Here is a 22,025-nt window from a genome sequence, read left to right as displayed (position 1 = left end):
ATTATCGGGATGCCATGGGCACACTGAAGTCTTCCTTTATGTCCACCCTGCCACTCCCCCTCCTTCTCTAGTCACCTGCCCTCAGGACTGGCTTCTTAAGGTTTACGCGTATATCCTTGGAAGCAAATATGGCTTAGAATCCCAGCTCCACCATTTCCCAGCTCCGTGACCTTTGACAAAATACTTAACCTTTCTGTGCCTCAACTTCCTCATCTAAAAGCTGAGTCAATTCATAGTACCTACCTCATAGAACTGTAAAAGTTAAATATATTAAAAATACTATGAAGCTGGGGTGCCTGGGTGGCTCAGTCGGTTAAGCATCTGCCTTCAGCTCAGTGCATGATCTCAGGGTCCTGGGATCCAATCCTCCATCAGGCTACCTGCTCAGTGGGGAGTCTGCTTCTCCCTCTGCCTTTGCTCCTCCCCCACTCATGCTCACATACACACGAGCACACTCTCTTTCTCTCTTTCTCAAACAAATAAAATCTTTAAGAAATTTAAAAAAAAATTCAGGGTGCCTGGGTGGCTCAGTGGATTAAGCCTCAGCCTTCAGCTCAGGTCATGATCTCGGGGTCTTGGGATCAAGTCCCGCATCAGGGTCTCTGCTCAGCACGGACCCTGCTTTCTCCTACCCCACTCTGCCTGCCTCTCTGCCTACCTGTGATCTCTGCTTGTCAAATAAGTAAATAAAATCTTAAAAAAAAGAAAAAGAAAAAGAAATAAAAAAATTCCAAGAAGCTCTTGGAACAGTACCTGGCACATAGAAAGTATCATGTGTTTGCTTTTACCATTTATTCTTTGCTTGGGACACACACCATTTCCACCAGCGCCACCGCCTCCCTGAATTCACCGATGACAGCAATAACCCCATCACATCTGCGCAGCGACACGCGTATTTCTTTTTTTTTTTTTTTAAGATTTTATTTATTAAAAAAAAAAAGATTTTATTTATTTATTTGACAGAGATCACAAGTAGGCAGAGAGGCAGGCAGAGAGAGAGGAGGAAGTAGGATCCCTGCTGAGCAGAGAGCCCAATGTGGGGCTCAATCCCAGGACCCTGAGATCATGACCTGAGCTGAAGGCAGAGGCTTAATCCACTGAGCCACCCAGGTGCCCCACAACACGCGTATTTCTCAAAGCATTTTCGTACCATTTATCAGGTACAATCTTGCCATAATCTGTGATGGCGCTGGGAATTTGGAGGTGTTAACACAGAACAGGGGAGTGCAAAAATTCAGCTACAAATAGTCCCATTCATGATGAGGAGAAATTAGAACCAAAACAAAGGGCTAACAGTAGAAAATTGGTTAAATAAAATTTGGCATACTTGTTATGTTCTATCATCATAAATGAAAAAGAGAATTTAATGACATAAAAATGATTCATGCTGAATGAAGTGGAAAAAGAAAGTTACAAAAAAGCATGTAAAGTATGAATCTACTATGCTTTTTTTTTTACCTTTTGGTATGTTATGCTTGTTAAAGACTGAAAAGACTGGGTGTTATACGTAACTAATTGAATACTATGTCAAAAACTAACAATGTACTATACAGTGGCTAACTGAACACAAAGGAAAGACTGAAAAGATACCAATCAACATATTAACATTATTTCTCAATGGAACAACAAAAAGCCACTTTTCTTGTGATTTGAATTGCTTTTTTTTTAAATAAGCAGATTTTTAAAAAATTATTTATTATTTGGGGGAAGAGAGAGAGAGGATGAGCAGGGGAGAGGAGCAGAGGCAGAGGGAGCCTGACACGGGGCTCAATCCGAGGACTACCGGATCTTGACCTGAGCCACCCAGGCACCCCTAATAAACAAATTAACATTGTTTTATTATATTGGTAGTACTCACATGGCTTCATGGCATAGATTAATAATAATAGGTTGTGTCTGAAATTTCTGAGCGCAACATAATGAACACCTATTACATTTACAATAAGGAAAGGTTACTGTTTAAAAACAAGATGCAAAATTGTATTTGGTTACATAAAAGATAAATGAAAACAGCAAGATGTTAATGGGAAACTTGTAGCTGATTTTGTCTTTATATTTTTCAGACCTTTCCAAAGCTTTTATTCTGAGAGCACAATGTTGTTTTTAGGTAGATGATTCAGATAGGGAAACTGAGGCACGTAGGTGGGCAGGAAGGCTCTCTGGCTCCAAACCAGGGCAGGTGTGTTCATTCCTCCCCACAGATGCCCCCTTTTGGGTCCATTTCTGACATGTGACTTAAAGTCCAGGCTATGATGGTCACAGACGGCTGACGTTAAGCCTCTCATCTCAGCAGAAATGGGCTGCAGGGCCGTGTGTATTTGGGGTGAGGCTGGGGATGCTCGGCACCCCAGAGGCAACAGCAAGCCAGCCCTTGGCTGTGCCACCCCACAGCTGTGCGTGTCCAGATTCTGAAGCAGCAGCCATCTCCCCGCTCCAGACGCCAGGTGTGAGGGAGGAGTAAGCTCAGCCTGCAGATGTGTTCGTCCGTGATAGCAGTCCACCCAGGCCAACCACTGTGGGTGTATTTCTAGGACAAAATAAAATAGGAGTAAAAGCCAGTTGAGGTGGGGAAAGAAGAAGAAATGGGAGAACAAGAGAAAAGCAGTTAGATCTGTTAACAACCCAGGAACCAGGGAGAAGGAGGGTCGGGTGGCCCAGTGGACAAGCCATGGGTTAGAAGTCAAGGACCAAGGGGCTCTCTTGCACCCACTGCCCACAACTGTGTGATCCAAAGCATGTCTCCTTCCTGGGCCAGGGCCTCTTCTGCAAGACGCAAATGTCACTAAAGGGGAAGACGGGTTCCTGGCTTCTAGAAGAGAAGATGAAAATGCACATTTGCCCCGATACTCACAGGAAGAGTGCTTGGTTCACGGCCTTCCCGCACACACCTGTTTGGATCGGATAGGCAGGACAGCTTGCTGACATTGTCAGACTTAGGCTTCTTGATCTGTGGGTGAGGAAATGGCTCCATCTTGGCGATACCACACTGAGAGGCTCGGGCTTGAGCTGGCCACCCCCTGCCTGGCCCAGACTGGTGTATGAGAGAGTGGCAGGCCTGGACTATCTTCAGGGCTGTCAGCTCTCAGTGGCTCGGTAGCTTACGGTGACCCTCCAGCAGGCCCACGCTGCCCAGGAGGACCTTCACCCCTCTGTCCATTGGCCCCAGAGTAAAGTAGTTTTGCAGGACTCCCCACTCCCGCCAGATGGAATAGAAGCAAAAAAAAAGTAGCAGTGGTCTATCACCATTAAAATGTCATGTATGGCTCTGGAAATTCTAGAGATGCTCCCCAGTTACCTGTCTTTGAACAAGGGGAGACTCCAGCAGTGATCTCAAGGCAAGAATATATGGGAAGGAGCAACACTGGAAATTGGCACAATAGGAAAGAATCGTTCTTCCTTACTCCCTCGCTTCCTAAACTTTTATTTAAAATCCCACCAAACCATCCCACTGGCATCTGTCTGGCTTTGCAGCTTGGTTCAAGTTCTAGCCCTGGATAAGAAGTGGAGGGGGCTACAACAGAAGAACGAGACTTGGTCCTGGTGACTTCATTCCAGAGGGGGTGACAGAAGCCACACCAGAAGCTCTTGACTAGCACGGGTCAGACAGCAGGTTCTGAACCAAATTACACAGATACGGTCCCTGATCACACACTCATTCTGAACTAACACCAACCCCAAACAAAACCTACAGACAGAATCATGAAATTCACCCCTGTTGGTACCAGCCTGTGCTGTCAGTGAAGATGCTATAGGGGTGGTCCTCTGCCTTAGGAGGCAGGGGCTATAGGATGGTGACTCAGTATCATGGCTGGATATTCTGAGTGTACATGAACGTCCATCTCCAAGCCACGGCAGCTAGGCTGTTAAGAAATTTATCTGGCGGCTAAAATTAACAAGTCAGGAAATGACAGATGCTGGCAAGGATGCGGAGAAAGGGGAACCCTCCTACACTGTTGGTGGGAATGCAAGCTGGTGCAACCACTCTGGAAAACAGCATGGAGGTTCCTCAAAATGTTGAAAATAGAACTACCCTATGACCCAGCAATAGCACTACTGGGTATTTACCCTAAAGACACAAACGTAGTGATCCGAAGGGGCACATGCACCCGAATGTTTATAGCAGTAATGTCCACAATAGCCAAACTATGGAAAGAACCTAGATGTCCATCAACAGATGAATGGATCAAGAAGATGTGGTATATATACACAATGGAATACTATGCAGCCATCAAAAGAAATGAAATCTTGCCATTTGTGACAACATGGATGGAACTAGAGCGTATCGTGCTTAGCGAAATAAATCATTCGGAGAAAGACAACTGTCATATGATCTCCCTCATATGAGGAAGTGGTGATGCAGCATGGGGGCTTTAGGGGGTAGGAGAAGAATAAATGAAACAAGATGGGATTGGGAGGGAGACAAACCATAAGTGACTCTTAATCTCACAAAACAAACTGAGGGTTGCTGGGGGAAGGGGGGTTGGGAGAAGGGGGGTGGGGTTATGGACATTGGGGAGGATATGTGCTTTGATGAGTGTTGTGAAGTGTGTAAACTGGGTGATTCCACAGACCTGTACCCCCGGGGATAAAAATATATTATATTTTTATAAAAAATTAAAAAATAAAATAAAAAAAAAGAAATTTATCTGGCAGTGTTTATGCACGTCCTACCCCAAGGATAACACAGAGGAGAGAAGATCTTTACTGGGACACAAAATTTACTTCCATAGCACGCAAGCCACCGACGTCAGGGTGCACTTGCAGGTTTCAGATAAACCCCACGGTCCACTTCTCCCTGGCTGGGTGTATCCTTTCAATTGACTACTATTTCTCTTGTGCACTTAAAGGTACAGTTTGAGCCTCACATCCTCTCAGCCTCAGTGACCTCTACTGCTGCCCGTGCAATTCCAAGTCAGTATTATTAAAATAAAACTAGTTCATGAGTGATTCCTATTCTGTGTTTCATATTCATGTTTCTGTTGAACTTCCAGAGCGGGGAGCAGATGACCCTAGTGAGCCCCACCCTGGTTTACCCAAAGCCGGCAATTCTGTCACCAGGAAAATCATGGCAGACACCATGCCAAATACCTAGTGTTTGTCCCTGTTCTGCTGCTTAACCCGCCAGAAGTGAACCTCAGCGTACATCTGCCTAGCTGCTCCAGAAAGCAGGTGGGTCAATACCTACGGATAACCATGACTCACACCGTAGCCATGCCAAATAGATTGTTGAATTATATTGTTCAGACCCAAGCTCATCAGCCAAAGGGTTACAATTAAAACGGTCATTATTACAAATAGTCATCTGTCTCGTCAGTGGTAATTCCACAAGATATGTGTGATTAACATCATCTTTGTGAATAACAATTACACAAAAACACAAGCACATCCACAAATGTAAGGCTGAGATCCACAGGCTAGCTCCTTCTAGGAGGAGAGTAAAAAGCAAACTGTGCATTTTCTTTATATTTACGCACTGGTTCTAAAGCTAATGGTTAATACATTTACCTTGTTAAAAGGTTTAGAATTATAAGCTCTTCATATCATGCAGACGATGTTGACAAATTACATCGTCCAGCAAGAAGATGCATCTTTCTATGTAGATGCCTCTCTTTCAGACAGAAATTTATAACTGAACAAAAACTTCTTCACCAGCATGGAAGTGAGCACAAAGGCAAGGGCAATTAAGTTGCTAATTCTTTCCTCCCGGAGAAGTGTATTAGTCTCTGTGTCCTGTGTACTTAGTATATTTCCTTCCTGGATACACAGGGGAGGTCCCTCCGAATTGGAAGTCTGATACAGAGATTTTAAAACTTACTTTCAAATACATAAACGGAAGTTCCACACCACCACTATAAAATTAGGCCTCGTCAAGTCTGGCCCAGCACAGTTTTGGCTTTAACCACTGATTTAGAATGATGTTTGATTCAAATATCCAAGAGCCAACCAAGAGACGCAACCAGGGCTTCTGCTTACAGTGAACTACTGTAGATCATTTACATATAAAAGGACACTTTTTAAAGGCTTTAGTTTATTTCTCTAACTAGGTAAATAGTACTTGTGTCCGTTTCCTCTGGCAGCTCTAACAAATGACCACAAATTGGCAGCTTAAAATAACAAATACATATTGTCTTCCTGGAATTCTGGAGACCAGAAGTCTGAAATTGATTTCACTGGACAAGGTGTCACCCTGGAGGGGTCCTTCTGGAGGTTTTTTTGGGGGGGGGGGGGCATCCTTGTTTCTCCTAGCTTCTGCAGCTGACCCGCGTTCCTTGGTCTCCTGACCCCTTCCTCCCACTCCACTCCCTTGCCCCCATCCTCCCCTCGCCTCCTTCCTCCTCGACCTTCTTGCCTCCTCCTTTAAAGTCCTTGTGATTACAAGGGCCCATCTGGAAAACCCAGGCGAACCTCCCCACCCCAGGGTCCTTCATTCAATACACCTACCAGTCCTTGTCACCCTATCAAATCCCAGAGATTAGGACCTCGATAGCTTTGGCGGTGCGGGGGGGCGGGGGGACGACTTGTTTACACCTCATTTACAGTGAGATGGACCAAGGATAAAGTTCAGATGGTGGAGTCATAATGACATCTGAGTCCCATGCCCTGGGATGGAAGTTGGGGCTGGATGGTCAGTGAGGAGACCTGAGTTTCCATGGCCCTCTGCCGCCTCCACGGAAGGATAGCTGGAGCAGACAGTCCGCTCTGAAATCCAGAATCTGACTTATTAACCGAGCGACCTTGGGTAAGTTGTGTAACCATCTGGGGAGGAACCATGACTCCCAGGCAGGGCTGTCTCCGAGAAGAAATGAGAAATTTATGTAAGGTACCTGGCAGAGCAGGTGTTTAGGAAATAGCTTCAAACCCATTTGCCCTTCCTACCCGCACCACTGCTGGCATGAAATGATGCCTGTGATTTCTTTTTTAGTTTCTAAAAATTAAAAGCATCTCACATATACAGATACATATGGCTATAATGGACAAAGGGAGTTCGGCTTACCCTCTGGTCATTTTTCTCCTAAACTGAGAGCACAGATGAGGGTCTAGAAAGCGGCATTCATCGGAGGGTTACATGAAGTCCAGGTATATAAGAGCTTTGGGTAGAAAGGGAGCAAAGATGGGGTGCTAGGGTGGCCGAGTCAGTTAAGCATCGGACTCTTGATTTCAGTTCAGGTCATGATCTCAGGGTTGTAGAATCGAGCCCGCATCAGGGTTCAACACTCAACACAGAGTCAACTGCAGATTTTCTCTCCCTCTCTCGTTTGTACTCTCTATCTCTCTCTCGTGTGCACAAGCGCTCAGAGAAATAAATAAAATCTTTAAAAAATAATAAAAATAAGTAAAAGGATGAACAAGAAGGTAAGAAAAGAAATATGAGAGAATGTGGGCTTTGAGAAGATCAGAAGGAGCATCTGAGCTCACCTCACCTTGGCTATCATGCTAGATGATTTGAACTAATCAGCTCCTTGAATTTCTGTGACCCTACTTGTAAAATGGACTTTATGAAGACTACCCACCTCACTCTAATTATATACAAGTGATAATTTACATACAAATCAAGAGAATGTGTGTGCAGTGTGGTGTAAATGGTATTTTGCTCCACAAATCTAAGGCGACATCATAACCCATGGTTACAAGACAGCGTCCGGAGGGGTAATGACTGTCCCCCAACTTAAAAACATGCCTTCTGTGTCCGTATGGGTAAAACAGGCACACCATTAAGAAAAAATTTGCAAAAAAATACATTAACAAGACACTCATTTCCTTCTTCCAGAACCAATGCCGACACTTCCTTCTTCTTTTTTTTTTTTAATTATGTTCAGTTAGCCACCAAATAGTGCATCATTAGTCTTTGATGTTGTGTTCAACAATTCATTAGTTGCATTTAACACCCAGTGCTCATCACAACACATGCCCTCCTTAAGGCCCGTCACCCGGCTACTCCATCTTCCCACCCCTTCCCTTCTGTAATCCTCAGTCTTCTCTAGGACATGCCGTGAGCTGTGAGCATTTGTACCCAGATGCCTTGCAGGGAAGGCAGCCTGGCGGCTGGGACCGTCCTCATCTCTAGACCTCCAGGTGCCTCACTGCACTTACTCCTCCAAACTCAAACCCCATGTCTTGTTTCTAAGGAAAACAGCTTCCAAATGACACCTCTGGGTGCTTACTGCTCTCGGGGCACCCTGCTGTACTGCAGAAGGGAAAAGATCAGAAGCAAGCAGCTGACTTTTCCCTTAAGAGCACCCAAGAACTCGGGGAAGCCCACACCCAGATGCTCTCTGGGCTTTGTGGGCTACAGGATTGGGAAGCAGTGAGCCTTCTCCCCACTCAACTGGGGGCCTCCATGGCATTCATTCTTGGGAGTTAGTCCTCTTCTTGGTAACAAGCTTTCTTCCAAGGGTCCGAATCTCATGGTTTTCTTTTCTGGTTTGGCTCCAGCTATGCCCTAGGACAGTCCTAATCCCCGGGCCCCAGGATTCCCAACTTCTCGTTAGGTGGGTCGTGCTCAGTTGATCACAGATAAGCAGGAGTCTATACTAGCCATCTCCCAGTATGGCCTGCAGACTTGGCAGATCAGGAAACTGAGGCCCAGAGAGGGGAAATGACTAGGCAGAGGTGGGAAAGAATTTGGGTGTCAATTTCTGTCTTTGCCTTGTCTCCTTAGCCAACTCCTCAGTAACTCAGGGGCAGTGGCTATGGCTTCCTGCCTTTTGAATCCTTCCAGGTGCAGGCCCATGGGTGTTGGGGTGGGGGGGCGTGTAGACATGTATCGACTGGGGGGACCTTGTTAATGGAACACAGGATTGGTGGATTCGGGTTGTCAAGAGCGATCCAGATTGTAGCAGGCCCACAGGGGCAAGTGTGGGGTGGGGGCAGCCCCTTACTGTCTGGGTGACCTTGGTCAAGTTTCTTGACTTCTCTAAGTCTGCATTTCTTCAACTGTAAAATGGGGGTTTGCAAGTATCTCCTCCACATCGTTTGAAGATTTACTCAGATTCACTAAGCCTAATAGGCTCTGTAGTTACCGGCTTATTTTTGTCGTAGTTCCCATTATGGTGTAATTCCACAGGAGCGAGTGCAGGGTCCCTAGGGGAGGTGGAGAAACAGTGAAAATATCAGGGAAAGATGTAGGAAAGCACAAGGTAAGCAGTCCCTTGCACGGAGGCGGGGCTGCAGGAAGTTCTGCCGAGTCTGCTGGAGGTGAGGGGAGTGGGAGGAAATGAAGCTATTCTCCTTCCTTGAGCAGAAGACCGGGGGCTCCTGTGGGCAGCCCAGAGCCAGCAGCACCAGGTCCCCACAATGGGTGGGGCCGCCCCTCCCTGTTTGCACTCACAGCCTCGGGGGTAGGGGGCCCTTTGAGACAATTCAAATACAGTGCTCCATGTTGTTGAGGACCTGGCTTCCCCTGGGAACAGAGGAGCCTAATCCAGGGCAGAACCCCCCCTTGGTGTGACCTCCTCCTGGACGTGCATTCTCCCCCAGAGAGCATAGGACCCGCAGCCACCTCCTGCAAAGTGCTTGGGACAATGCCGGGCCGTGGAGACAAGATGGGCCAAGCTCCAGCTGGGTGGGCCACTCAGCTAAAGCATGCAGACACAGCTGTGAGGGCAGAATTGCCCTGTTACCCTGGAAGAAACGGTGGCAGAGAGACAGACGGCTTGCTAAGGAAGTGGAGCCATCTCACTTGGCGGGGTGGTGGGGGGAGGCCAAACATAGATATTCATGCCCAGGTTGGCTCATTTCTGGAAGTGGGCCGACAGGTGGGGCTTGGCATGGGTTCAGGGGGGTTCTTCCAACTCCTCAGGTGCAGCTGTCTCCCATTTGTCACAATGTGATCATGTCCTCAATGAACACCTGCTTATCACTGCAAAAGTGTCAGCTAATAATTCAGCAGTGAGATAATTGCCAAACCAGAGGAAGGGATCTGACATCTTAAAGAGGGCAGAGTGAAAAGGAAACCCAGTTAAGACCAAAGAGATTGGCTCTGGAATCTGAAGACGGGTTTGAGTTCCAGCTGTACCATAGCCTTGTACAAGCTGCATTTCTTGGTTAGACCTCAGTTTTCTCATCTGTGAAACGGGAATGACTATCTTTCTTGGCCCCGATGGTCATGGTGAGGCTCAAGTGGGATATCTGTCTGCAAAGGTTCTTGGGAAAGTCTAAATGCTTGGTACTTGTAGTGGAATGCGATAGCCAACTGTCCCTCTCACACTTCGTTCCAAGGAGCTTTAAAGTTGGGAAGGGAATTCTCAGCTGTACCTCAGATGGCAGAGCTTGGGACACCCCCATACCCGCCATACTGCTTTTGGAGAGGAGCTGTGTCCTCCAGTCTCCAGACAGAGCCGCCCTTCTTAACCTAGCAGTCCTATGTTTGGTTGAATCCTTTCCTTCAACCTGATGGGAATGAAGCTTTTCCACTGAGTCAGAGCAGGCCTGCTAAAAATGGCCCCTTTAAGAAGGCAGGGATGGGGACACCTGGGTGGCTCAGTAGGTTAAGCAGCTGCCTTCGGCTCAGGTCGTGGTGCCAGCGTCCTGGGATCAAGTCCCACGTCGGGCTCCTTGCTCAGCAGGGAGCCTGCTTCTCCCTCTGCCTCTGCCTGCCATTCTGTCTGCCTGTGCTCGTCCTCCCCCCCCCCTCCGATAAATAAATAAAATCTTAAAAAAAAAGAAGGCAGGGATGGTTGGGTCCTGTGCTGGCCACCAGGTGACTGAGTCCTTCCCAGGGTTTGGAGGGCTTTGCCCACCTGGGTGATCCTGAGCCTTCAAGATTCCCTGAGTGTGGGAGCAAAATAAGATAAAGACTCTACTAGCTCTCCAGGCGGGCTGTGTTGGCAGTGAGCATGGCTGAAGCGGAATGTGTGTGTGTGTGTGTGTGTGTGTGTGTGTGCGCGCGCACGTGTGCGCACAGGGGACATGAGAGAGGGGAAGCAAGCGAAGGGGAGGGGGTGGATGAGTCTCATTCACTCTTCCACACCAAAATGCTGTTTGCGAGTTGACTGTATGTAGGTCCTGGGTGCGTAAGGAAGATGGGGAAAGAGTCAGGAACACGAGAAGTGGGGAAAGGCAAATGAACGCAAAAGGAGACTGTTTGCTAGAACATATTCCCGGGCAGGTGGTTGGACAGGAGAGACTTCCCCCAAGAAAACCTGTCAGGGGCTGCATGGGAAACCTCTTCTGCAGGGTCATCTTAACCTCCTGGGTTTCCTTAACTCCTGACATGCATTCAAAGCAATGAAAAGGGCTCTTGCCTGAAAAGCAGCTGCAGCCCTGACCCTTAGTGGGTCTCAGCAAACAGTGATGGAAGGCCAGCGTGGTTCCAGGCCTCAGGTCTCCAAAGGAAGCTGCAAGTTTTAAAATCTTAAAGCCTGATGCAGAGCCCTGGGGCCAGCTCTCAGTGGGAACCTCTCTTGGAGATTCAGGAATACATTTTGTATGTGGCCTTGGCATGAAGGAGGCCGACAGCACAATCCACTTCAGGAGCTTAACAGCAGAATGTCCTTCCCTGAGACCTGAGCAGGGCATACACCGGGACCTACTTTGCCCATTCTCAGACCCCTACCAGGAGCCCGGGGGAATTCACTCAAGCCTACTGATGGTTATTGACAGTACATCCTGTCTATGGACAACGCAACGAGGGCTTCAGACACACCATGAATGCAGTCTGTTCCCTGCCCTCCGGCAGCTCCCAACTCAAAAGAGAGAGAGAACATCAGATCTATTTTACAGATGAAGAAACTGAAACCATATGTGATAGCATTGAGACAATCATGCGTTCTTCCTCTCATTCATTCATTCAGAAAACTTTCCTTGAATCCACATGCGGTGTCGGCCCCGTGCTAAGTGCCGTAGGCTGATAGAAAAGACCCAGCGATGGGACACCAACACAGACGGGGACAAATAAGCGGAACACTCTGGAATTTATATTTTGGTTGCACATTAGGGCCTTGTGATTTTATCTGTGTAGATTCAGTTTGATCATATAAACGCCATTTAGAGGGGTAAATGAGAAAATGCCATGGGGGGGTGTAAGTGTGTGTGTGTTTGTCTGGGGACACACAAAGGCCACTGAAATTGCTGCCTCACATCTCAGGGAGTTGAGGAGAGAGGGATGACTGGAGAATGATGTGGGAAAAGATAGCCCTAGCCAGTTTAAGTGGTGGGGTGGTACCTGCGAGAGGAGGGGGAGACAGTATAGCTCAGAGCCTGGCCTGGGGGTTCAACATGCAACCAAGATGGTCTAGAGCACAGACCAGGGATGGTCAAGTAGATCTGCCACTTACTAGCCATGGGATCTTGAGGAAATGGTCTAATCTCTCTAAATCTCAGCTTCCTGATCTGCAAAATGAGGAGAAATCTGCGTATCTTTCAAGGGTGTATAGGCTTCACTGTGACGATTCACGTAAATATAGTTGGCACGTTCTAGGAGCTCAGTAAGCTACTGTCATTCATCAGCATCAGCATCAATATCAAAAGTGTCCCATGGGGAAGGAGTTAGGAGAAAGTGACAATGGATGAACAAGGGGATTTTTCTGGTCACGGCAGGCCTGAGCGGACAGAAGTCCCCTCCCTATCTCCCTGGGGGTTTCCAACACCTAGGGGAGAGACCCGCATCATGGACCGAACCTTGGGGGCCCAGGCTGCATGGGGCTGGGACGGAGAAGGCTGCATCTGACAACGAGTGAGTGGTGGGGGCCCCAGAGGCCCCCCATCTGGGGTGGGGCTCTGGGGCCCTTGAATAGTCAAGGACAGCAGTTATCAGTCCTATCTCCCCACAACCCCACAAGGAGGCTCCTCAGAAAGAGATAAGCTCAACCCACCCATCTCCCTCCCAAAGAGCAGGTACTTTTTAGTTTTAAATAACTGTATGTTTCTTTTCTATTTACACAAATGGTTGTCTTTGGAAAGTGTAGAAAAGTAAAAGTAACATTTTACAACAATCCTGAGTCTCATTACTGACACAGTCCCTCTTATGCAGTCCAGATTACATTCAGTGCTTTATTTTTTGCCTTTTAATAGAGTTGCAATCAGCATGCAATTCTATTCTGTTTTCCCACTTAACATTACTTCGGAAGCTTTTGTTACTACAGACTTTATACACATAATTTCAAAAGTCTGCCTTTGGTTTTAAGTAGATGATGTGTTTTTATCTAATCATGCCTGCATTGTTAGACTGTTTCCAATGTCATACTTTTATAAATAACATTCACATCTTTGCAATTATCATATGATCTCCCTGATATGAGGAAGTTGAGATGCAACGTGGAAGGTTTGAGGGGTAGGAAAAGAATAAATAAAACAAGATGGGATCAGGAGGGAGACAAACCATGAGAGACTCTTAATCTCACAAAACAAAGTGAGGGTTGCAGGGTTGGGGGCTGGCAGGTAAGGAGAGGGTGGTTGGATTATGGACATTGGGGAAGGTATGTGCTATGGTGAGTGCTGTGAAGTGTGTAAACCTGGCGATTCACAGACCTGTACCCCTGGGGATAATAACACATTATTAATAAAATTATTAATTAATTAATAGCCATTAATAATTATTAATAATCGCATTATTAATTAAAAATTTAAAAATCACGTCTTTGTACACAGCATATTCTGTAACTTGAATTACTTTCTCAGATTAAGTCCTCCAAGTACCACTCATTTAGTTAAAGGGCATAAACATTTCAAAAGCCTTTAATGTTTTAGGTATCTCCCAATGTTTTCCATTTTTTAAAAACAGTGTAAGTAATACATACTTGCATAAAGTATGTTAAAACCTAGAGCTAAATAAAATGAGTGGAAAATATCATAAATAATCTTACCGCCCCAAAATAACCACTTCTGACACTTTTGTGTACTTCCTTCCACGTTGCTCAGGGATCATTTTTTTAAATAAAATCATTATTTTCATGTATTTCTCCACATCATTAGGAATCTGTCTACCACATGAATTGTAATTACTGCAAAATGGCCCTTTAGGTAACTATATCATAGTTTCTTCTTTTTTTTTTAAGATTTTATTTATTTATTTGACAGAGAGATCACAAGTAGGCAGAGAGGCAGGCAGAGAGAGAAGGGGAAGCAGGCTCCCCACTGAGCATAGAGCCCGATGTGGGGCTCAATCCCAGGACCCTGAGATCATGACCTGAGCCAAAGGCAGAGGCTTAACCCACTGAGCCACCCAGCCGCCCCACTATGTCACAATTTCTATCTTATTGGTGATTAACAGGATTTCCCCCTTATGTCTATTATAAATAACACTCAAGTGGATGATAAAAGACCACTGCCTTCCTGAGGACACTACCCTGTGGGAGCTCAAGCACTTTTGTATTTCAAGAGATTCACTCATCCAACGCCCTGCAGCTAGACTCAAGACCATGATACCTTCGCCTTACAGATCAAAGATACTGCACACAGAGCACTGGAGTGGCCTTTCGCAAGTTCATAGATCTAGGAAGCAGCAGAGATGAGAATGGAAACCTAATGTGTTGGGTCCAATGCTCCTGGATTTTGCACATGGATCAATTTGCTTATTTTCATTATTCGGAAACCTTCTTGTTTTTTGAGCAACTTGAGAGCAAGGTGTGCGTCAGATGATTGTGTGCTAAGGGAAGTCTAATGAGGATTGACTTTTGTTCCTGGGAGCCTGAGGGACGGTCTCTACTGGTGTGTCACAGATGTCTATCCTTGACTTTATCCTATTCAGCACTTTTTAACGATTTTATTTATTTCTAGAGAGAGAGAGAGTACAAGCAGGCAGAGGGGAAGAGGGAGAGGGAGAACCAGACTCCCCGCTGAACAGGGAGGCCAACGTGGGGCTTGATCCCAGGACTTTGGGATCATGACCTGAGCCGAAGGCAGACGTCCAATCAACTGAGCCACCCTGGTGCCCTATCCTATTCAGCATTTTAACAAAAATGGAGAAAGCAGGCTTATCAAATTTCAGGTAACCTATAACTAAGATGCTGAGTGACAAGAGCAAGATTCCAAACTCAGTGGACCTGAAGGATGGACCGAAACTCTTCCTATGAGGAAGAAGTATAAAGATTCTTTTTTTCTATCAAGAAAGGGAGGGGCAGGATGGATAAGAAGAAACTACACAGAGAAAGGAGGAAAACTGCCTTAATAGCATGTCTATTGAGAATGTTTGAAAATGCATTTAACTCCCCCAGCTTAGCGCTGACCAACGAGCAACTGTGGGAGCTGCCATGTTGCACAACTCCAGGGGGCCCCATTTTCATATACTTCAGTGAGGTGGCCTTGGATATGGTTCCCAAAAAGGAGCAATGGATTTAGCCTGTCCTAACAGAACTATACGGTCATTAAAGAAATTTTCATGATACTTGTTAAAGACTAGGTCAGACTTTCTTCAGCGGGGACTTCTACAATGGAGTGTTGTAGTAGCGTTGAGAGCTTGGGCTCAACCCCAAATACAACAAGGACAAGTGAAGATTTATAGCCAAGGAGCAGAGGCAGTGGATGGAAAGTTACTAAGATGAAGTATGAGGGGTAGAGGGTATTCAGGCTAAACCAACTTGACAGGATTATCGCAGAAGCCAGGCCAGAATGGTAAAATATTGGGGTGAGAGAGGGCCAAGGGGGTAAGGAATTTGCCCAGAAATCAAGGGTGGGAGTTTTTGCTCAACTGACCCAGAATTCTTGCTAAAACTTGACTAAGCACAAACAAACACAGGAGCCCAAGATTCACGGACTCGTTGAGAAGGGAGTTCAGAGTTGGTGATAAAAGGTCTGAGAAACATGTCATGCTTATCTTTCAAAAGACGTTGATTGAGTACCTACTATGTGCCAGTTGAACAGTACAGACCACAAACTAAATTGCTGTCCCAAAGAATTTTACATTCTGGTGTGAAAATAGGGAGAGACTAAAAATAAGCTAGTATATGAAAACAAGAAGCAAGATAATTATAGTATGACAAATACTGTGAAAGAAATAGAGGAGGGGAAATGGTAGAGTTGGATATCACTTCTAGAGCAATTAGTGAGGCAGAGGACAATAGAGTATGGGGTGTCAGAGAGACAGAGGAATCTCAGAAAATGGGGGAAGGGTTGATTGTGTTAAGTGCTGTGGGGATCACATAAGAGAAGAACAGAGAAGTAGCCACAGAATTTGGCAACATGGAAGTCATTTGTGGCCGTAATCCCAGAGCAGCTCTGGCTGGGATATTGAGAGTGGAAGCCCAACGGGAGTGAGTTGGTGAGAGAATAGGAAGTGAGAAAGCAGACACAACCTTTCGTAGACGTTTTGCTGTGATGGGGAGCAGAGAATGGGATGTAGCCAGTGGAGGATGTAGAGTGAAGGAAGGATGTATTTGAGAAGATGGAAGGTATGAGAACATAACTGTGTGCAGATGGGAAGGATCCAGTAGAGGAAGGGCAAGTGACAGTCAGGAGAGAGGGAGGACATCCACATAATCTTTGAGATGGCAAGTGGAGATGGGTCCAGGACGTGAGCAGAGGAGTCTGCCTTTGATAGGAGCAGGGAGACAGAATGCTTACAAGGCAAGTACTGTAACTGGAAATAAAATTTCCATATTTTCCATATTTTGGAAAATGGAAAATATGAGGTCAGCTGCCAGTAGGTTTGTAGGCTTCGTGGTAGGAAGATGTTCAGCACTTCCATTTTCTTAATGAAGAATGAGCCTGAAGTTGGGTGGAGCAGAACGCAGGTATAAGTAGGGAAAATTATTAAATAAGTGCCTTGCAACTGATGGGGTAGGCACAGCAGGGTGCTGGACAGAACAGAGTGCCCATGTGAGGTTTGTGCAAGTCTCAGATACTGACTCTGGCTAAGTTAGGCAACAAATCTATTGGAAGAATGGAGAGAATTCACGTGATCATAGGAAAAGTCGAAGGACCAGAGTACCAGGGACTCCATAGCAAAAACTCATGGACAGCAGCTGTTGGGATGAGTGGGTTCCATCCCCCCACATTCAGATTCCAAGGAGAGAGCATGTAATTGGCCAGACTGAGGCAAAGGACAATGACTTTATCACAAGTATCACCAAGAATATGCTCGGTGGGAGAGGAATACTTCATCCAGCAAAACTGTGGTGTTATTACCTGAAGAAGAGGGAATTCTGGACAGACAAAATGAGATGACTGCTATGCAGTCATGAATCAAAGGAAAACTAGTTAGTAGGATTGTGTGCTTTCTTCAGCAATATTTTTCTCTGGGGCAATCTCAAAGAAAGTGTGTCATTGGGACTGAACTAAGTAAGCTTTCTGGAATAGGAACTTATTATAGTAATTAGAGCTTACACAACCGTGGGAGGAGCTGGGGAAGTAAAAATCCAAATTTGGAGCTGAAGAATCAGAGAAAAGCCATGAACCAGCTCTGGCATTGGGATATGAGTGGGCCTCTGTGGAAATTCTGGAAGCTAGCCACCTCTAGCTGCTGTAGTGGGACCACAAAGGGGGCTGGAGTAGAAGTCCAAGGATGATTGTTGGTTCTCCTCAGCTACTGTGTCTGCGAGTTCACACCAAAGTTCCTGGAGTGGGACTGGTGTTCCCTGGTCAACAACGCCAGTAAGTGGGAAAAGAGAGCCAGACAGAGGAAGAGTAAGTACAAACTGGAAACCATGGTCCTTCTGTGTCTGCCTCTTACCAACAACAAGCTTCAGTGCATGGTGGCTGCTGTCTGACTTTGCCTCCCAAATCTTGTACAACCTCACTTTTGACCAACTCTAACCCTGAACATTCAACAAAAGGGACTCTGGGAATTCTCCCAGAAGCAAGTTATTAATTAAAAAATACAACATACAACATGGTGAGTGTGCTCGAAGGAAAGACAGACAAGGAATTTGGGATTTTTTCAGGGGAGTGATTATCATGATGGACAGTAGGATCCAGAATGTGGGGGTCTTGGGAACTGGCAGCCTTAAGGTCAAAGAATTTTGTACTGGGGTCTGCTGGTTGGGTGAGTTGTAAGGATGAAAGATGATAGGAAGTGGGATGGAATTTGAGATTTTGGACGAGATTTTGGACGTGTTGTGATTATGGTGATAAGAAGGTCTAAGGTGGGCCAAGGTGATGAAGGCCTACATATTGGAGGACTCATTCCTGTGGCTGGTGAAGTTGCTGGGAATGGCTGGGAGAGGGCCAGAGGGAAGGCCACTGAGACAAGAGGTGAAGTCATCAGTGAGCAGTAAGGACAGGTGGACCCTGGGCTTGAACGAAGCTGGAGAGTATGGAGTAGAAGGAAAAGAAGTGGTTTTTAAACAGCGCCATAGAGAGAGCAAGAAGAGCTCCTACCCACTCCCTGGCCCTGAGGTACCTACCTGAAGGTGTAGGGAACAAAATCCATCCAACTTCTGAGAGTGCTGCAGGGGAAGGAGTGTCCTGAAAGGGGTGGGGGGCATATCTCACCTACTGAAGGGAGGTGACTGGGGCATTCAGCAAAGAGGTGAGAATATACAGGGGAACCAGGCAAGCTCTCCACCCGTCTTCAAGAGGGCACAGTGAAATGGCCTCCCAGAGCAGAGGGGTGGGAGGGTAGGTCAGGTTAGGAATTATATTAAGGCTTTGCAGTTTCAAGTGTCAGAGAACCAACTCAAATATAATTAAGCAGAAGAAAAGAGAAGTTAATTGCTCACCTACCCAAAGTCTTGCGGGACTGCTGGCTTTAGTCGCCAATGCCTCAGGGACCCCAAATGTGCGCTCAGGGTGCTTCCTCTGCATTGGCTACATTCTCAGGCAGCTTCTCCCCACAGAGCAGTGAATGGCTGCCCTACAGGTAGACACGGTCTTTAGCCACTGCCTCTCCCCTTAGCGCACCAGTGAAATCCCAACCGCAGCCATCCGCTAGGGTTAGAGGGGAGGCGTCTCTGATTGGCCAGGCCCACATCCCCTGCCGGCTTAATGGTGCACAGCACTCACCAGAACCACATGTTGGCAAGTAAGGAAATGGTTCTTCAAAGGCCAGCTGCAATGTTGTCACCAAGAGGAGGAAGGCCCCGCACCGGACTGGCAGAACAGGTGATGTCCATGTCGGGAGCAGGATGGGGATGAGAGGGTGATACTGATCGGTGCAGAGGCTGGGATTTGGACGTCTGGTTCACTGACGGGTGTGATGCAAGATGGCGTTGGCAGTGACGACTTGTTAGGGGCAGAGGGCCATCTTCAGAGCAGTCCGAGAGCACCAGAGTGGGGCGTTGGCCATCGCGCCATCTAGCGGCGCGCCGTGGCATAACCGGGAGGCCCAAGAGCAAGATGGCCGCCCGGCGGTGGTTCCCTCGCTCTGCGCTAGGTAGTGCTGGTCTAGGAGAGCCGGCAGCCCTCTGAAAACGTCTGAAAGCAGAGCGGAAGCTGGGGGAGAAAAAGCTGAGAAAGATGTGACTGACAGCAGCTCTTTTCAATCTGAAGAACTGCGCTCTGGAAGAGGGAGGAGACTTAATTTAAGGGGTCCCAGAGCTGAATCAGCACCAAGGTGTACTGATGAGGGAGAAGTTTTGATCTAATAATCACAATTAGAACTGTCGAATGAAGACAGGGCTTTCTTCTGAGGGGGTGAATTCCCTGCCCCTAGACGTGTTTAAGCAATGATTTGAATGCCTCTAGCCAGAGATATTATGTAAAGGCTTCTATTTTGGGTATGAGATGAAACCAGAACACTTTAAAAGTAGTTTCCAGATTTAAATTCTGTGACTTGATTCACACGAAGGAAGAGGAAGAAATCATCAACCAAATGGTGCGTTGGCTAAATGTTGTCTTCAATATCCTCTCACTTCCTTTTTTTTTTTTTTTTTTAATTCCTTTTTTCTGTCTACGGCACCTCCATCCCATCCGTAGAAGCTTGATGCTCTCCTGCTGTTTGTTGGATTCCCATCCAGACTGGCCTTGTAGACACAATGTCCCTGCTGTAAAATTAGTCCTCCTCTCTCATCAAAATGTCCAGCCTACTACCAATAATACCAATGTAAACTAACACTGTGAAGGTGAGACTATGAAAAGCTGAGCCTGTTGGGGGAACTATAAACTTAATTATAAAGTCTGTACCATGAATTGGTAATCATTTTTTGTATATTGGCTTCTGTGCTCACTCTTTTTTTTTTTTTTTTTAAGGTAGGCTCCATGCCCAGTGAGGAGCCCAACACAGGCCTTGAACTCCCAACCCTGAGATCAAGACCTGAGCTGAGATCAAGAGTCAGATGCTTCACCAACTGAGCCACCCAGGTGTCCCTGTGCTTACTCTCAACGGTGCCATGATTAATCTTGTCTGGTCCAATCAGTTTGCTAGAAACTTCAGGCAGGAGATACAATCTTCTGAATCCTCCACAAAACTTGGCATTTCAGTAATAGCAGATTAGTCTATTAAGATGAGTGAGTTCTGGGGAGCCTGGGTGACTCAGTTGGTTAAGTGACTGCCTTTGGCTCAGATCATGATCCTAGAGTCCTGGGATCAGCCTTGCATTGGGCTCCCTGCTCCTCTGGGAGCCTGCTACTCCTTCTCCCTCTGCCTGCCACTCGTCCTGCTTGTGCTCTTTCCCTATGATTGGATCCAGAGAATGAAGCAAAAACAGCCTCATGTGGACAGGAGTGGCTTTGTCTTACTAAGTAGAACTCGGTGAGCGATCCTGTCCAGTCCTGTGATGAGCCCGGCTCCACCGAGGTGCCTCCAAACACAGGTTTCTGGCCTCCTTGCTGCACAGGGAGAGCAGTGGCGCGGCTGCCATCTAGTGGTGAGTCTGCAACCTCGTTGCAGGGCTTTGAGAAAGGATCTGGCGACGATATTGCTTTCCACAAGGCAAGGAGCTAAGGCGCAGTCCGTTGTTTTGGCTGAGTCTTGAATCTCAGGCCTAGAGCCCATCACAGCATCGCCAAAAAAATTCACCGGCTGCCCACGTTGTCATCAGATCTATATCCTTGAACTCAGTGGAGTCTCTCAGCCCACACCTTCACCTTCTTGGCTTTCCAGAAAGAAACTTGAATGCCCTTCTATACTCTCCTTTGTACTTCCATTGATGTGACAGGTGAAAAAAACAGGACTCAGTTAATCTCTCTTTGCAGCTCCAAAACCCACCCCCCCCCCCCAGGCCACACACACACACTCAGGGTCATTCACCAGGAAGCCTCTTTAAGGGAATTTTCCTAAACACGAGATTCAGGTGGGAAAAAATCAGCAGCACGAGAAAGCTAAGCAATGAAGGCCACCAAGGAGGAAAATTCTATTCTTGCAAAAGGAACCCCCCTAAACAGGACCTAACAAACAGGAGACTCCTCAGCTCTCTGTCGAGGTCCTGGCTACCTTTGGGTTCTCCCTCCAATTCTCCCGTCCTCTCTCTTTGCCTGGATGGTGCATTCCAGCTCTGTCCCCACCTTCCATAGGACAGACAGTTGCGCGGAGCCCGGACCTGGACCGGTGGTGAGACTGGCGGTTTCAGTGATCCAGAACTGTGGATTTGACCTTGGTGTAAGAGATGCTGGAAGAATCTACACGGCCTCCTGGAGGATTTTCTTGACTACACCTGGTTGAGGAAGAGTTCTCCGCGTTCATTCTGACTTTTGTCCTGATTCACCCAATGTAATCATTCATGAATAATATGATATGTTCTGTGAATACATATACTTTAATTTAAAAATATATTTCCATTTGAGGTCTTCTGGTAGGCAGAATAACCCTCCCTCCAAAAATGTTCATCATCTTCATTCCCAGGACATATGAATACATTACTTTGCATGGCTAAGGAGACTTTGCATATGTAATTAAGGTTAAGGATGTTGAGATGGGGAGATTATCTTGGATTACTGAGGTGGGCCCAATCTAATCACATCAGCCCTTTAAAAGCAGAAAACCTTTCTAGGCTACGGTCAGAGAGAGAGAGAGAACAACATGAGGTAAGTTTGAGAGATTTGACACACAAGCTTTGAAGGCAGATAAAAAGGGCCACTATGAACCAAAGAGTGTGGGTGGCCTCTAGAACCTGGAGAAGGCAAGAACATGGATCCTTCCCTAGAGCCTCCTCCAGAAAAGAATGCAGCCCTGTAGACATCTCGCTCTTAGCCCTGAGAGACCATGTCAGACAGCC

The 22,025-nt window shown here is 46.6% G+C and overlaps 1 long non-coding RNA gene across 1 annotated transcript; it reads right to left on the bottom strand.

Moving 5' to 3' along the window:
* Positions 1 to 1,958: 1,958 nt before the first annotated feature.
* Positions 1,959 to 19,240, bottom strand: LOC101691992. The gene is made up of 2 exons (XR_006603518.1): positions 18,877 to 19,240; positions 1,959 to 2,527 (listed from the first exon to the last, which is right to left on the bottom strand). It is a non-coding gene; the product is annotated as an uncharacterized LOC101691992 (long non-coding RNA).
* Between the last annotated feature and the right edge of the window lie 2,785 nt (positions 19,241 to 22,025).

This window comes from Mustela putorius, unplaced genomic scaffold, assembly GCF_011764305.1.
Source record: "Mustela putorius furo isolate JIRA1106 unplaced genomic scaffold, ASM1176430v1.1 tig00003937_pilon_pilon_pilon, whole genome shotgun sequence".
Taxonomy (NCBI): domain Eukaryota; kingdom Metazoa; phylum Chordata; class Mammalia; order Carnivora; family Mustelidae; genus Mustela; species Mustela putorius.
This window is presented reverse-complemented; position numbering and strand designations above follow the sequence as displayed.